The sequence below is a fragment of the Daucus carota genome, chromosome 9 (assembly GCF_001625215.2).
Source record: "Daucus carota subsp. sativus chromosome 9, DH1 v3.0, whole genome shotgun sequence".
NCBI classification, from domain to species: domain Eukaryota; kingdom Viridiplantae; phylum Streptophyta; class Magnoliopsida; order Apiales; family Apiaceae; genus Daucus; species Daucus carota.
The window spans coordinates 20393463-20409788 of NC_030389.2; positions in this window are offsets into that span (position 1 = coordinate 20393463).

Genomic DNA, 16326 nt, shown 5'->3' on the forward strand with positions numbered 1-16326 from the left:
CAGTATTCTGTATATAGATTAGTTCATAAATTCTTAGATGGCTTTGAAATATTTTTCGCCGAACCAGAGGGAGAACTTTGTCCTCTGTTAGAGAATGGAATTTACAAATTGTATGTATTAAGTATATGTTTTGTGCAACCTTATAATCATAGCCTCCATATTTAGCAGAGAAAGTTCATTGGTCAGTGTGTGGGCCTCATATCCTTGGTAATACAAGTGATCATTTGGTTCATGACCGAGGATGCATGCAATCCTATTTAATTGGCCACAAACTAATACGTTTGTTAGACTTATTTTTTTGAGTTTGGCATGAAATTTATCTAATGGCTAAAGCCAGTTCCACCTCGCAACTAAAAACTGGTGAAATATAAATGCACAAAGTTGGTGCCCCCAAATATATATATCAATTGACAAAATAAGATATCTCACCTTTTTAGGGGAATGGATGCATATATTTGAAATTTGCCACATCATTGATTTGTATCCAATATCTGTCTTTGTATATATTATATTCATATAAAATTATAATTAAAATAGAAGACTAACACTAGTGAATATGAGTCCCCCTTATTTTCCACCCACCTCCTCCCACCCTCCCTGCATTGCACATTACCCTAAACTAAAGATTATGATATCTTACTTCTAGAGCATTTTATATATATGATTTATATAGTATTCTTAAAATAGAAACGGTATATAAGCTACTCGCCACTATAATAAAAAATTAGAAAATTAGAATATTATCTTCAGAGTGTCTTAAATTTGAATGCAATTAAGTGGAAACTTCGATGGAGCGGACGACCTAAACATAATATAAGTAAGATTTTACATTATTTTAATCTTTTTATATGTACTTTGACCGAGGTAATATATATTGTTTGCTAGTTAACATATTTTAAGTAATATTATATTGTTCTTTTGAATTAATCATACTTGTAGCCTCTGTGAAAACGTCATTATAGTTAACATATTTTGAGTAATTTTATTGACTTTAAGTTTTGCAATTCATTTTTCCTCCATGTGTGACCTCACCCATCACATTAAATTCATTGCACTCATGTTCATTTATCCAAGTATATCATGTGGCACAAATTCATGGACTAATTCTTGTCTTCTCCCACCTCCAAACAAATTAGAGTCTTCAATTGGTCAGTGTATATATTCGGTAGTGTTGTACCTGACTTGAACGTACAACTCGCGCATTATATATGTGTTTGGTGAAGTCCAAATCGGAAGAATTTTTAATGAGTTCGAATGATATGACGGTTTACTGCACACCAATAGATTGTTTAACTCTCTCAAATGAGTTGATCAGAAAATAGAGCTGAAGAATGCATGGATTCTTATTTTTTTAAGAATGAATCTGATATATAGTTGGAAAAAAAAAAGAAAGAGAAAACCAGTTTATCATTAAAAGTTCCATCCTTTAAATTCATGGATGTCCTGTGCCCATTTTACAAACTAATACTACTTGGACTTTTCTTTATTGACCTTAATAGTACTTAAAAAGTCGAATATTTCATGATTAACTCTCAAACACTCGACAACATAATTTATAGAGTTTATTTTATCTCCCGGACTATTTCGTAAGAAAATCACTTAGTTTTATTCCTTTTAGTTTCAAGCGAAGTTTATATATTTCTTTTACAAGTACCTTTTAGATTCATTTGCTAAATAAAATCTTTTTTTGTTGTTTCCAAATTCATGAACGCTATTAATAAAAATTACAAATGATTTTATAACATTAGAGGATTAGTTGTGGTTCCAAGCCATTACTATATTGCTATATCCCTGTCAGCACCTTACACTACCTATGTGACACTCTCCACAATAGTCCAAACAACGAATCCCAACTTTCTTTTTGTGGAGAGTTGTATATTAAATGACCTTATGCATGGTAGATCAATGATATTTCTCATACACATCTAACGATGGGTGCCACAAATATGTTTTGCACATTTGTCAACAATGGCGCGTAAGTAATGTGCTAAAATAGGGATTTTTCATATCTAGAAATGACACTTATTTGTAGACATGAGTAAATCTTTATAATAGATTAGTGCTCGGAACAAGACCCTACACACCTAGATAGTCATACATATCAAACATGACAAACCTTTAGAAAACTTGATATATTTCTCACACCGTAAAGACTTATGTGAACAATTAGGTTTTCAAATCTTCCCTCATATCAAATCTGTCCATGACTTTGGCAACGGAAAATACTGTGAAAATTAGTAATGGTGAGGAAACGTGAGAAACTCTTGCCGAGAAAGAAAACAATATACTGCAACATGTTTGGTTTCGTTTAACCGATTTTCTTATATTAAAAACAATAACCAAACTATTTACATGTGACAAATATGATCAACGGAACCATTAATAATAGTGTAAAGTAATTCCGCTTTTCTTTCTTCAGATTTTTTTGGTTTTATTTGACCGATTTACTCATAATCTCCCACTTAGTCTAACCTTGTCTCATGCATTCCTTACGGCCCGTATGGCTAATAATCTGAGCCCGTATGGCTAATCAACTGAGCCCGTATGGCTAATAATCCCAGCCCGTATTGCTATTCAACTGATATCGTATGGCTAATAATCTGAGCCCGTATGGCTAATAATCTGACTATAACAAAGCTGGTTCATCATCCTCGACCATTGCCATGTTTACTTCCTGCCTCTGCTCTCTTTCCCGTCTTGATTTGCTACATTCTGATGCATAGTGACCCAAGGTGTTACAGTTGTAGCACCTGATCTTACTCTTTTCACGAAAATAATAACCTCTAGTTCATTGATTCTGAGATGCCAAGAGAAGTTGTTGTCTGTCTGCGCTATCAGACGTGCCCTTTATCCTCTCCTCGTGAGCTTTAAGATGACCCACTAAGTCTTCAACCGTCATAGTTTTCTTGTCTCCGAACTGTTCGATATTTGAAGCTATATGAAGGAATTTATCAGGGACTGCACGTGGGAACTTCCTCACAACGCTTGACTCCTCCATCACTTCTCCATGAACCCATATGTTGGTTGCTATCTCGCTCAGCTTCATACAAAAATCATCGATGTTATCTGTCTCCTTCATGGTAAGAGACTCAAACTCTCCCCTTAATGTTTGTACCTCAGCCTCCTTCACTCGTTTTGCTCCTACACTCATCGTTTTAAAGGCTTCCCAAGCTTCCTTTGCGGTTTCTTTCTCAGCAATAGTCAGCAGTACGTCTTATAGCACACCTTGCTATATAGATGCAAGAGCTATCTGTACCGTCCTCTGATCAATAGCAATCTTTGGGTCCCCTTCGATCGCACCCCAAACACCTTGCGCCTTCATGATGAAAACCTTCATTTTCAGGGATCATGTTGTATAATTACTTTTCATTCGCATTGGATAGCTTAAACCCACATATCCTTCTTTTGTCTTGGTTATTTCCATGGTTACGTTTGTGTGTCTCGATTGATATTTAGGCATACAAAACCTCAACACCAGGCTCTGATACCAAGTGAAGCATGAAAGTTTATAAGATATTAGCAGAAGAGTGGATATACAGGAGAAACTAGCTTTCTCTTATTGCTGCTCAACGAGACACTTACGTGCTGAAATATATATCAACTACATCAGAGATAATTCCTATAAACTAGGAACTACTACCTGCAACCTGCAAACAATCCACAACTCAAACAACTGTTGGAAACGGTCCACTACTCTATGACACTACAATGCTGCTTAATAATATTCTAAAAACAATACACCGCAACATGTTTGGTTTCGTTTAACCGATTTTCTTATATTAAAAACAATAACCAAACTGTTTACATGTGACAAATATGATCAACAGAACCATTAATGATGGTTTATGTTTTTTTGGTTTTATTCGAATTCGGGGGATTTGACCGATTTTTTGAACATCGCTATGTAGAAGACTCCTACACTTGGTTAAAATACTGATAAATCTACTACATCATGTAATATAATTGCTTATTCAATATACCTAACTTAAATACATTGAATCGAATCATATCATGTCTTGTGGTCATGCATCACACAAACTCAATGCTGTCTTACATTGTATGACACTGCAAGACACCAATCATCAATCAAGTGGTACAATGTAACATAATTTTTCATCCTACATAGATAAGTCAAGAATGTGACGCCCTCCCAATCCGGGGTCTAGATTGAGGAGTCACAAATCAACTTTAACATGCACAACCTGGATTTAGCAATATAAATACTCAACCCCTTTACACCACAAGGATCTTTAACAGGTGATGGTATGAAACAAGTTACAACTACTAACCAAAATAATAAGTTATAAACTTATTACAAACTCTTAATAAATAGCATCAACCATAATTCCGACTTGGAATTATATAAAACATCTCAAAGGTACTGTTTACAACGGTCCATACTAACATACTTACTCCCCACTGACTATATCCAAAGCGTCCTCTAGCTGAGCTGGTAAAGTAATCTAACGAAATAGAGAGGGGGATGTAGACAGCCTAACGAACTGAGCACCTAGGACTGGCCATCTTCCTCTTGCTTAGCTGTCAGGGTTAGATAAACAACCGAATGAGCTACAAAAGCTCAGCAAGTAACTATAAGGAACAAATAAATTAAACTATTCAACAAAATAAGATGGAGAGCTTTCGATTATGGACTAAAGTTACAAAGGTCATAATAGAGATTAAAAGTACAAGATCATTACATAAAAACCATTTTTGTAAATGAATAATTCATAAAACATTTCTCTTTTCAAAACTTTCGTAAAATTACCGTTTTCATAACATTTTCCTTCAAATCAATCCTTTCATCAAAACTTTATTTTTCCATCACAAAAACTATCTCATTTTCAAAACCGTCCAACACTTGGACATTTCTTTTCATAAAATATTTTACTTGATTGGAGTGTATAACGCTCTGGATTGCACGGGTGATCAGCCACGTACAATCCCCATACCGGACTTTACAGTCCCTCTGGACGTGAATAGGGTACCCGAAAGGCAACTTATTTGGCCTTTCAAATGTCAGCCCTCACTGGTCTTCATAATGTGCCAGCCCTCACTGGTCTTCATAATCATATAGTTGGACCGGCGTTACTCGGCCACTTACGCCTCCAATCTATAGAATTCCGTGGAAAACCATTAAATTGGAAAACTTTCTTCTTTAAAAATATCTTTCATTTTAAAACCTTATCAACCTTTCAAATCATTATGACACTTGCAATCACTTGCAAGTCTAAAACCATTCTTAGTTTCATTTACAGATACCAGTTCCATTTACTTGTGGTGGTCAAGTATATGGAAAAGAAATATTCTTCGATCAAAAGATAAATATTTGAGGATAAAAATATACTGGATACAAAAGCATGAACTTCATGAACGAATTTGTATTCAAAAGTGAGACATTATATTCAATAAGAAAGGAAATCAGACTTTTATAATCCAAAAAGTAGATCAGGGGTGACAGTACTTATTATCATTTATCAATAAGCTGCTTAAGAGAGAGAGAGAGAGAGAGAGAGAGAGAGAGAGAGAGAGAGGAAAGTTACTTGCCTCAACTCGCTTCCCACTTGGCCAAGTAATTCTCTAACTGTCACCTAACAAAGCCTTTACTTTCCTAAGTTTCACAGTCTCGTCTTTTGAATCTACACGCGTAGAGACACTATTTTAGTATCCTAATAATCAATCGACGTTCACCCTGAACGTCTACTTATATATACCCTTTCGATAATTATAAATATTATTGACTGCCTTTAATCACATAGGCTAGTAAGAGTACACATACACATTGGAACATATATAAAGCATATAAGCATATATCACTTAAGCATGCTACACATAGTAGTCACATACCATAGCCACTACTAAAAAAAAATAAATCTATCTTCGAAAAGATTTTACGCCAAATTACATGTATAACTAGTATTGTTTGTTTGTACATATTTTCTAAAAAACAAAATCCCCATACAATATTCTCGACTAGTAGTGATGACCATACTTGAGGGATGTGCTGATAAGATTTTGAAAATTAATATTTTTAGAAATTTCGGCAGCATCTCTTCTATTTATCGGACTATCCACCTGTTTGAAAATAATACCAACAACCAACCAATCAAATTCTAAATCAAACAAATTAACAACTACTGACCAATAACCAGTAATACACATTTATACTCTAATAAATCACAACTCAACGCATATATTTGAATTTGTGAAGAAAACTCTCTTTGTGACCTTAAAACAGAATTTTCACAAAGTTGCGCTACCGACATTCAAACATTTTTAATAAATCAGAAATATATGATTTTCACTTGAAATTTTGAGGAGACTTTCCTGAACTCCCCAAGTAGCTACAAAGTTTGTTTTGGCTTAAAAATCAAAGTCAAAGTAATTTAACTATAATTTATAAAATCAAAAATCGGAGCAGTTTTGCTTATTGCACATACCTCACTAAAATAATCATAACTCCCAACTCATTAATCTAAATGCAATGATTCTTTTTGGAGAGTAAACTAGACTCCAATTATCATATAATATGACCAGAAACTACTGCTCATGCATATCATAATTTACCCAGAAAATGACTCCAACAGATGCATCACAACAGCACAACAAAATTTCGCACATATGTCACTTAAATGGCTATATCTTTCAGCTCATATAATGAAACATCGAAATTCTTTTTCGTACTTGATATAGACATCAAGGAACACCTTATCACAGAAATATTAGGCACAAAAGTCGATTCAATTAACCCAAAATTATGCTACAAAAACAGCCCAGCAGCAGTCTACAAATTTATAACGTTCTAAATCATTAATCCGCTACTTACACTCTCAAAGTACCATTCTAAAAGCATACCATCATACTTGTATGCATAATCTTAAACCCAATCATCAAAACAAATCAATATTAATCAAGCCCAACTCATAAATCTGTTTTAAAAATTTACAAAATCCAATATGCATACAAAGTTATCATCTTATCAAGATTTTTCCATGAATCAAATTCAAGAACACAAAAATCGAACTAAACCCGAAGTGGGTTCTAATAAACCAAGCAATACCCACAACTATATAGTTTAGGAAGTGATTCAAGACAAAAAATCCGGTCTCAATTCGAGAATCGGACACGAAAAAGGAAGAGGGAGTGAGGAGGGAGAGAGTACCAGAGAGAGAGAGAAGAGCCGAGAGAGATGAAGAGAGTTCGAGAGAACTCGACACTGAATAAGAAAGAACTGGGCTGGTGGTTTAGAGGATATAGCCGGGGACAATTTAGTAATCATACAATTAAAACCAATACTCTTTTACTGCAAAATTCCTGAAAAACGAGCTTGTAAATTATAAAACTTCTATGAAATTGCTCTGAACAACTCGAACTATATTTTTAAAATATAGAATATGAAATTACCTCTCTCCCCATATTTTTAAAATAATTTTTGAGCACATAGATTATTTTATATGAATTTTACAAGATAATGCTCGATAATCAAAATTATGATTATAAAATCATTTTAAAATAGTAAATCACTGAAATAAATTCAACGATCATTCTTAAAATATCTTTAAGAATATTCTAGAGATAATAAAGCAAATTCCATGATTTTATCACATCTCAAATATTTTACAAAAATATGTAAGCTCATATACTCATATTTTCACATGATAAAATATTTAAAATTATCTAAAGCCACATCAATCACATATTTCAACCCGTACAAGTCATATAGCACGTAGTCATACATCCACAATCAAATCTCATACTTTCATTTAATTAATGTATCAAAATATATTTATTCACACTTTTCTATTTCCGTCATTTGCGTAAAATCCGATATCCTTTATCGGTCATAATTTCACTTTATCCACTTAACCGTATCAACACATACGGGTCACAAAATCATGTACTCATATATTTTCCATGAAATTAATAACCCACTCATTTCTCGTTTAAATCCTCATAAATAATCACTTTTCGGTTCCTTGACTGTTGACTCAAATTCATAAATCATATACCACCTCATCCAACTGGAATATTATATAATATTTATTTATTTTCTAATTTCACATAAAATGGCACATTTGCATATAATAGTCGATATACAATTCGCGAAATCCCCGGATATTACATCCTTCCCCCCTTAAAAGGATTCTGTCCCCAGAATCATACCTAAGTAAATAAATGAGGATACTTTTAAGCATTTCGCTTTCAAGCTCCCAAGTTGCTTCCTCAACTCTAGGATTCCTCCACAAAACCTTTACTAACGGCACTATCTTATTTCTAAGCGCCTTCTCTTTTCGATCTAGAATTTCTACCGGCTGCTCTACATAAGATAGGTCTGGTTGAATCTCTAGGGGCTCATATTCTATCACATGACTTGCATCTGGATTGTACTTTCTAAGCATAGATATGTGAAAGACATTATGAATATGTTGCATCTGCGGCGGTAGAGCCAACTCGTAAGCAACCCTTCCAACTTTCTTAATATCTCAAAAGGTCGGATATATCTTGGACTTAGCTTCCTTTTCTTTCCAAATCTGGATAGTCCTTTCCATGGTGATACTTTTAGCAATACTTTCTCTCCAGGCTCGAATTCCATATCTCTTCGATTCTGATCAGCATACTTTTTCTGTCTATCTTGTGCAGCAACCAATCTTTTCCGAATTAATTCCACTTTTTCTTTGGTCTGTTGAATCAACTCTGGACTTGAAAGCTTACGCTCACCAACTTCATCCCAATATAAAGGTGATCTACACTTTCTTCCATACAAAGCCTCATATGGCGGCATACCAATACTCGCGTGGTAACTGTTGTTGTAAGAGAATTCCACCAAAGGCAAATGATCGTCCCAGTTTCCTTTAAAATCCAATGCACAAACTCTTAACATATCTTCAATTGTTTGAATAGTTCTTTCGCTTTGCCCGTCCGTCTGTGGATGATAAGCAGTACTCATACTCAGCTTGGTTCCCAAATGCTCCTGAAATTGTCGCCAAAATCTCGAATTGAATCGGGGATCTCTGTCCGACACAATAGACACCGGTACTCCGTGTCGCATAACAATCTCATCCAAATATAACTTAATCAACTTATCTAATGAAAATCTTTCATTGATAGGTAGAAAATGTGCTGATTTGGTCAAACGATCGATAATCACCCAGATAGCGTCATGGTTAGCTCAGGTTCTTGGTAGTCCTACTACAAAATCCATAGCGAGGTGTTCCCACTTCCATTCAGGGATATCCAGTGGTTGAAGCAGTCCATTGGGTCTTTGATGTTCTGCTTTTACTCTCTGACACGTGTAACATTTGCTTACCCATTCTGCGATCTCTTTCTTCATGTTTGGCCACCAAAAGTTTTCCTTTAAATCCCTATACATTTTGGTACTTCCGAGATGGATTGAATATCTTGAATTGTGAGCTTCGTGTAAAATTTCATGCTTCAATTCTGTGACATCAGGAATCCAAATACGAGAAGAAAATCTCAATATGCCTTCATCATGCTTTTGACTATTTATCTCTTCACCAGACAACTTATCCTTCTCTTGAAGCATCACTTGCTCTTGACATCGTCGAATCTTCTCTAGCAACTCGGGTTGAAAGGTCATTGTATACATCACATTGTCTTGTGACTTCGGCATTCGAACCTCAAGTTCCAACTTTTCAAATTCTTTTACTAACTCTTTCGATGACATTACATATTCAGTCTCTCCTTTCGGCTCAAAGCATCTGCCACCACATTTGCTTTTCCAGGATGGTAGTTTATTGTACAATCATAATCTTTTATCAGCTCCAACCATCGTCTTTGTCTCATATTCAATTCCTTTTGAGTAAAGATGTACTTTAAGCTCTTGTGGTCCGTATAGATTTTACACTTTTCTCCGTATAAATAATGTCTCCAAATCTTAAGTGCAAAAACAATTGCTGCTAACTCCAAGTCATGAGTTGGATATTTCTGCTCGTGAGGCTTCAATTGCCGAGAAGCATAAGCAATCACTTTTCCATGTTGCATTAAAACGCATCCTAGCCCTCTACGAGAAGCATCACTATAGATCACAAAATCCCCTTTTTCATCTGGTAAAACTAACACTGGTGCTGATACCAACCTCTTCTTTAGTTCTTGAAAACTCTCTTCACACTTGTCTGTCCATACAAACTTCTCGTTCTTTCTGGTCAACTTTGTCAATGGAACCGCAATCTTTGAAAAGTCCTGTACAAATCTCCGATAATATCCAGCTAACCCTAGAAAACTCCTAACTTCTGTGGGTGTCTTTGGCCTTTCCCAATTCATTATCGCTTCGATCTTTTCAGGGTCCACTTTGATGCCTTCACTGCTCACTACGTGACCAAGAAACTGAACTTTCTTTAGCCAAAACTCACATTTAGAGAATTTGGCATACAACTTCTCTTTCCTTAATATTCCAAGGACCATCCTCAAATGTTCGGCATGTTCTGCTTCCGTTTTAGAATAAATCAAAATATCGTCAATAAACACGATTACGAACTTGTCCAAATATTTCTTAAAAACTCTGTTCATCAAGTCCATGAATGCGGCAGGTGCATTTGTCAGCCCAAAAGACATCACTAAGAACTCGTAATGTCCATACCTCGTACGAAATGCCGTTTTAGGTATATCTTCCGCTTTGATCTTCAACTGATGATAACCGGATCTCAAATCAATCTTAGAGAAACATGTCGCTCCCTTTAATTGATCAAACAGATCATCGATACGTGGTAATGGATATTTATTCTTAATGGTTAACTTATTAAGTTCACGATAGTCGATACACAACCTCATGCTTCCTCCATCCTTTTTCTTGACAAACAAAACCGGCGCTCCCCATGGTGATACGCTTGGTCGAATAAATCCTTTATCTAATAATTCCTGTAATTGCATAGCTAACTCTTTCATTTCTACAGGTGCCATTCGATAAGGAGCTTTCGACACAGGTTCAGTTCCGGGTGCCAAATCAATCGTGAATTCTATCTCTCGGTCTGGTGGCAATCCAGGTAACTCGTCCGGGAAAACATCGGAAAATTCATTAACAATTGGAATTTCCTTTATCTTGGGTGGTTCCCTACTAACATCGACTACATGAGCTAGATAGGCCTCACATCCTTGCCTTAATAATCTTTTTGCTTGAATCATCGTCAAAAACTTTTTCTCTTGCTTTCGCCCTCGAAAGACGACTTCCTTATTATCCTTGGACTTTAATCTCACTTTCTTATTCCTGCACTCAATTTGAGCATCATGGTCTGCTAGCCAATCCATTCCTAAAATAATATCAAATTCTCCTAACTTGAATGGTATCAAGTTCGCGAAGAAATGACAACCTTCTATCTCTATGTCACAACTAGGACAAATACTATCAACCGATACTTTATCCTGATTAGCCACTTCTATAACTAAGTTGGGTTCTAACGGTTGAGTAGCACAATTCAATTTATCCACAAAGTTCTTTGATATAAAAGACTTAGTAGCTCCAGAATCAATTAATACTTTTGCATCTAAAGAATTCACAATAAGCATACCTGCAACCACATCTGAGTCCTGAACAGCATCTTTCATCGTCATATTAAAAGTTCTGGCTCTTGGTTGTACTGGAGGTGTCGGTGTTGGTGATCCAGCTATCCTCAGAACATTTGCTTGTTGAATAGGCTCCTTGCAATCTCTTGCCATATGGCCCAACTTGCCACACTTAAAACATGTCACGCCCTTCTTGCCCGAAGTACTAGTACATTCTGAAGAATAATGACCCTTCTTGTTACATTTGAAGCATGTGATGTTAGGCTTGTTACAGATTCCAGAATGCTTCCTCCCACAAGTCTTACATTCTGGGGCCGGAGGTCTATTACCTTTCTGTTGCTGATTCTGACCGGAGAAACGGTTACTCTGTCCAACATTTTCGGGCTTGGATCCTTGAAATCCTTTATTGGTTGGGTTGTCAGAACCTTTCCTGAATTTACCTTTAGACTTTCCACTTGATTGCCCTTGACTTTCTTCAGACCTTTCAAATTTTCTTTTCTTACTATCGTTCTCTCTTTTTGACATCTCACTTTCACCTTCCACAATCATAGCCTTCTGAACCACTGCAGCATATGTTTGAAGCTCAAAAACTGCCACTCGACTACGTATCCATGACTTAAGTCCTTGTTGAAACCGTTTTGCCTTTTTGTGTTCCGTATTCACATATTCTGGCACAAACCTTGCTAATTCTGAAAACTTTGCCTCATATTCTGCCACAGTCATACCTTCCTGTTTCAATTCTAAAAACTTAACTTCCAACTGATCTTGTAAGTATTGAGGTAGATACTTTTCCAAAAATAACTCCGTAAACCTTTCCCACGTAATAATACCATTTCCTTCTAAGGTCTTGGTGGACTCCCACCAAAAATTTGCCTCGTCTTTCAGGTAGAAACTTGCATATTCCGTTTTCTTATTTTCACCCACCTCCGTTAAAGCAAAAGCTTTTTCCATTTCCTTTATCCAGGTTTTCGCTTTAATTGGATCTGTAGTTCCCTTAAATTCAGGTGGGTGGAGGGATTGGAAAGCTTTAAAGCTTCCGACTCGAGGAGCTTGGGGCTGCTGGTTCAAAGCAGCGGTTTGCAGCTGAAGAAGACGGAGAATTTGAGTCATGGTAGGGTCTTCTTGATCCCGACCTTGATTCTGATTACCCTCATCTGGGTTTGTTGGTGTGGTTGACATTTTTCTGATGAATAGACAAGCAACCTACTATTAGGCAACATGCTAACATGGCAATATATCATAAGTTGCTCGCCATATCATAGAAATCATAGGGTAAGAGTTCAGGGTATTATTCTGAAACATAGGTATTAAGCATAGGTATTATTTGAAACTGATGTGAAAGGAACAGTATGGTGCAACAATATTATGAAAAGAAATGCATAGGTAGTTATAACGATAATCAGGGTTACAAAAACAAGTTTGAAATGAAAGACAACACAATAATGTGGCTACATGATCAAATAAGGGGAAAAACTGAGAAATATTCCATAAGTGTCACCAGCTGCAAACCAACTACTACAACCATCAAAACAAATCTAGGGATAATATGGGTCATCTTGATGACTCGGCACCAACTCAAGTGACTCCAATCCTACTGGTATAGAGATACAACAACTACAAGTCACATATTCCATCCACCTGGCCAACTTATACACCTTATAAGCCTAGCCTTGGCATCACAAGTCAATGACGCTCATCTAAACGTCTTCGACTCTAACTCAGACACGCTATTCTACTCTTATAAACTTAACTCGTTAAGACTATATCCAATAATCTCAACTAAACCCTATATGGGTTGGGAACGCACAATTAACTTATGTGGTTCTCCTAAGGCCTGCCTATTATAACTTGTTTCAGGGACCAAAACCTGTAGCTCTGATACCAACTGTGACGCCCTCCCAATCCGGGGTCTAGATTGAGGAGTCACAAATCAACTTTAACATGCACAACCTGAATTTAGCAATATAAATACTCAACCCCTTTACACCACAAGGATCTTTAACAGGTGATGGTATGAAACAAGTTACAACTACTAACCAAAATAATAAGTTATAAACTTATTACAAACTCTTAATAAATAGCATCAACCATAATTCCGACTTGGAATTATATAAAACATCTCAAAGGTACTGTTTACAACGGTCCATACTAACATACTTACTCCCCACTGACTATATCCAAAGCGTCCTCTAGCTGAGCTGGTAAAGTAATCTAACGAAATAGAGAGGGGGATGTAGACAGCCTAACGAACTGAGCACCTAGGACTGGCCATCTTCCTCTTGCTTAGCTGTCAGGGTTAGATAAACAACCGAATGAGCTACAAAAGCTCAGCAAGTAACTATAAGGAACAAATAAATTAAAGTATTCAACAAAATAAGATGGAGAGCTTTCGATTATGGACTAAAGTTACAAAGGTCATAATAGAGATTAAAAGTACAAGATCATTACATAAAAACCATTTTTGTAAATGAATAATTCATAAAACATTTCTCTTTTCAAAACTTTCGTAAAATTACCCTTTTCATAACATTTTCCTTCAAATCAATCCTTTCATCAAAACTTTATTTTTCCATCACAAAAACTATCTCATTTTCAAAACCGTCCAACACTTGGACATTTCTTTTCATAAAATATTTTACTTGATTGGAGTGTATAACGCTCTGGATTGCACGGGTGATCAGCCACGTACAATCCCCATACCGGACTTTACAGTCCCTCTGGACGTGAATAGGGTACCCGAAAGGCAACTTATTTGGCCTTTCAAATGCCAGCCCTCACTGGTCTTCATAATGTGCCAGCCCTCACTGGTCTTCATAATCATATAGTTGGACCGGCGTTACTCGGCCACTTACGCCTCCAATCTATAGAATTCTGTGGAAAACCATTAAATTGGAAAACTTTCTTCTTTAAAAATATCTTTCATTTTAAAACCTTATCAACCTTTCAAATCATTATGACACTTGCAATCACTTGCAAGTCTAAAACCATTCTTAGTTTCATTTACAGATACCAGTTCCATTTACTTGTGGTGGTCAAGTATATGGAAAAGAAATATTCTTCGATCAAAAGATAAATATTTGAGGATAAAAATATACTGGATACAAAAGCATGAACTTCATGAACGAATTTGTATTCAAAAGTGAGACATTATATTCAATAAGAAAGGAAATCAGGCTTTTATAATCCAAAAAGTAGATCAGGGGTGACAGTACTTATTATCATTTATCAATAAGCTGCTTAAGAGAGAGAGAGAGAGAGAGAGAGAGAGAGAGAGAGAGAGGAAAGTTACTTGCCTCAACTCGCTTCCCACTTGGCCAAGTAATTCTCTAACTGTCACCTAACAAAGCCTTTACTTTCCTAAGTTTCACAGTCTCGTCTTTTGAATCTACACGCGTAGAGACACTATTTTAGTATCCTAATAATCAATCGACGTTCACCCTGAACGTCTACTTATATATACCCTTTCGATAATTATAAATATTATTGACTGCCTTTAATCACATAGGCTAGTAAGAGTACACATACACATTGGAACATATATAAAGCATATAAGCATATATCACTTAAGCATGCTACACATAGTAGTCACATACCATAGCCACTACTAAAAAAAAATAAATCTATCTTCGAAAAGATTTTACGCCAAATTACATGTATAACTAGTATTGTTTGTTTGTACATATTTTCTAAAAAACAAAATCCCCATACAATATTCTCGACTAGTAGTGATGACCATACTTGAGGGATGTGCTGATAAGATTTTGAAAATTAATATTTTTAGAAATTTCGGCAGCATCTCTTCTATTTATCGGACTATCCACCTGTTTGAAAATAATACCAACAACCAACCAATCAAATTCTAAATCAAACAAATTAACAACTACTGACCAATAACCAGTAATACACATTTATACTCTAATAAATCACAACTCAACGCATATATTTGAATTTGTGAAGAAAACTCTCTTTGTGACCTTAAAACAGAATTTTCACAAAGTTGCGCTACCGACATTCAAACATTTTTAATAAATCAGAAATATATGATTTTCACTTGAAATTTTGAGGAGACTTTCCTGAACTCCCCAAGTAGCTACAAAGTTTGTTTTGGCTTAAAAATCAAAGTCAAAGTAATTTAACTATAATTTATAAAATCAAAAATCGGAGCAGTTTTGCTTATTGCACATACCTCACTAAAATAATCATAACTCCCAACTCATTAATCTAAATGCAATGATTCTTTTTGGAGAGTAAACTAGACTCCAATTATCATATAATATGACCAGAAACTACTGCTCATGCATATCATAATTTACCCAGAAAATGACTCCAACAGATGCATCACAACAGCACAACAAAATTTCGCACATATGTCACTTAAATGGCTATATCTTTCAGCTCATATAATGAAACATCGAAATTCTTTTTCGTACTTGATATAGACATCAAGGAACACCTTATCACAGAAATATTAGGCACAAAAGTCGATTCAATTAACCCAAAATTATGCTACAAAAACAGCCCAGCAGCAGTCTACAAATTTATAACGTTCTAAATCATTAATCCGCTACTTACACTCTCAAAGTACCATTCTAAAAGCATACCATCATACTTGTATGCATAATCTTAAACCCAATCATCAAAACAAATCAATATTAATCAAGCCCAACTCATAAATCTGTTTTAAAAATTTACAAAATCCAATATGCATACAAAGTTATCATCTTATCAAGATTTTTCCATGAATCAAATTCAAGAACACAAAAATCGAACTAAACCCGAAGTGGGCTCTAATAAACCAAGCAATACCCA